Raw genomic sequence first — 2500 nt, forward strand, 5'->3', positions numbered from 1 at the left:
AAGTCCCAAGACCCGGTCCAAAATCAAGGGACAGAGCAATCAAGCCTACCTCTGGATAGCAGGAGCATCGAAGTCATAGGACGTGAGGGTGCACACGTGCCGGGACGTGAGGGACACACGGTTGTCGGTCTGCCACAAGGGATTCCTAAACCCTATGCCGCGATGCACATTTTTGCAAAAGTAAGCTTTACGTTTTAGCATCTAAAACATGATTTCCTTTGAATCAACCCCTAGAATTGGATTCACCAGGAAGAAGGGGAAGATGCGTTTTCCAGCCTCTTGATACAGAAGCTCTTGATTTCCAGAGGGCACTTGGAGGACCCTTCACCAGTCTCTGCTTTGTAAGGCGGGGGGAATTTTTTTTTTTTAAGATTTTATTTATTTATTTATTTGTTTGTTTGTTTGTTTGTTTATTTATTTGAGACAGAGAGAGAGAGAGAGAGAGAGAGAGAGAGAGAATGAATGAGAGAGAGCACATGAGAGGGGGGAGGGTCAGAGGGAGAAGCAGACTCCCTGCTGAGCAGGGAGCCCGATGCGGGACTCGATCCAGGGACTCCAGGATCATGACCGGAGCCGAAGGCAGCCGCTTAACCAACTGAGCCACCCAGGCGCCCAAGGCGGGGGAAATTTAATTGGCCAACCCCCCATGAAAAAGCGACCGATCACGTTCCGACGTCCGAATTAAAGGCAGGCTTCCTTTTTAAAGGCATCCATAGAGCAGCCAGCTCCGTGGCAAGGAGCCGGACTTCTGTGTGTCTGATGAGGAATCCCATTCTCGGCATAAAGGCAATCTCGGGGAGCAGTCGGAGGCAGACCAGATCTCAGATCCACCAAACCCAAGAAATCCCTTGTGATCTGAATGGCTGAATTTGTTGAGGTTTCCCTCCCGATGGCTAAGAAGATGCCTTCCTATCACAGATGACAAAACACAAACCAACAAAACCCCGATAGCTGGGCAGGGTCTTCAAGAAAGGGCCCCTTTTTCATGGAAGCCAACTCTTCCATCTCGCGCCACCCGCCATCATGGAGAGGAAGTCTCTCGGGATGAACGAATGCCTTTGCAATCTACGTTAACCGACTCTCTTTTCCGATAGGCTGACACTCTTTCCCCTCGTGGACACGTCCCGAGATCGGCAGGCTTCGGTGCATCGGTCTTCTGTGCACCAAAAGCCGTGCGAAGGCCCCTGTCGTCGAAATGTATTCGGCATGGACGCTAGTGAAGAATTTTAAACCAGTCTAGCCCGGTTCAGTCCTTCAGTCCTTTTTTTTCTCATTTCTTACATGACCGCTGTGTCCTAAAAGGATACAACTGAGGAAACTCCAGATGGAACAGAGGCAAAGGGAAGGGGGGCAGAGCTTCCGTGTTCCGTGACCCCTCTCCAGGAACGCCTCTGTCCCCACCATTTCAGGCGTTCAAGCAACCTGGAAGCTCCCCGAATTAGGTTAGTTCTTCTTCGAAGGGGCGGGGGTCGGGGTGGGGAAGGTTGGGGAGCGCCGAGGTTTGGAAACATTGCAGGGCAATCAAGGCTATTGCCAAATCTCGAGTCCGTGCAGAGGTACGTAAGGTACACGTAAGGCCGGGATGGGGGGCGTGGCGTGGCGTGGCGGGGCGGGGCGGGGCTTGGCGGGGCGGGGGTGGGTGGGTGCGCGCGCCTGGCGGGGAGGGTTGCGGTGTGTGTCCATGTGCGTTCAGCAGGTGTAGGGGAGGAAGAATGTTCCCTCTAACTTCCCTTTCTACTCCCTGTTGGGGGAGAACAGTGAAGAGAGCCCGGGTGAGGGCGAGGGCGACGGTGACGGCGAGGGCGACGGTGACGGCGGGTGGGGGCGAGGCGCGGACAGGAAGGGGGGAGGGGTAGTAGAGGTGTTTATTTCTTTTGGCGGTGATGGAAATGTTCTGGAAATTGCAGTGAAGGTTGTGCAGCTTTGTGAGCCACCTTAAAAAAAAAGAAAAAAAGGCCACCCAATGGCCCACTTTTAAGAGTATGCGAAATATGGCATGCGAATTGTATCTCCACTTCGAAAATCTGTGACGAAACAATGTGATGGACATAGGGAAGGAGGGAGGGACGGACGGGACCCTCACCCTCACCCTCACCCTCACCCTCACCCTCACCCTCACCCTCACCCTGGCTCTCTTCACCGTTCGATCCATGGATCGATCGATCCATCGATCCATCGATCCATCGATCCATCCATCCATCTATACATGCCATGCATGCAGTCTGTCGGTTCATGTAGACATCAAAGGGGGGGGAGGGGAAGGGGGCCACGAGGGGAGGGGAAGGGAGGAGGGGAAGGGAGGAGGGGAAGGGGGCCAAGGGGGGAGGGGAAGGGAGAAGGGGGAAGGGGGAAGGGGGAAGGGGGAAGGGGGAAGGGGGAGGGGAAGGGGGCCAAGGGGGGAGGGGAAGGGAGAAGGGGGAAGGGGGAGGGGAAGGGGGCCAAGGGGGGAGGGGAAGGGAGGAGGGGAAGGGGGGAGGGGAAGGGAGGAGGGGAAGGGGGG

The 2500-nt window shown here is 55.3% G+C and overlaps 1 long non-coding RNA gene across 2 annotated transcripts in view; it reads right to left on the reverse strand.

Annotated features, from left to right (window-relative positions):
- Positions 1–1459: 1459 nt before the first annotated feature.
- The window catches only part of LOC135363387 (uncharacterized), a 101496-nt gene continuing 100455 nt past the window's right edge, over positions 1460–2500 (reverse strand). Inside the window, exon 15 of one of the 2 annotated variants that reach the window (XR_010409063.1) lies at positions 1460–1934. This is a non-coding gene — a long non-coding RNA (uncharacterized LOC135363387). Of the gene's footprint in view, positions 1935–2456 lie in introns of those variants that run through there. The other variant, XR_010409073.1, reaches the window with a different exon arrangement.

The sequence above is a fragment of the Mirounga angustirostris genome, unplaced genomic scaffold, assembly GCF_029215605.1.
Source record: "Mirounga angustirostris isolate CCGP_5_RB_7025 unplaced genomic scaffold, mMirAng1.0.hap1 SCAF_158, whole genome shotgun sequence".
Lineage (NCBI taxonomy): Eukaryota > Metazoa > Chordata > Mammalia > Carnivora > Phocidae > Mirounga > Mirounga angustirostris.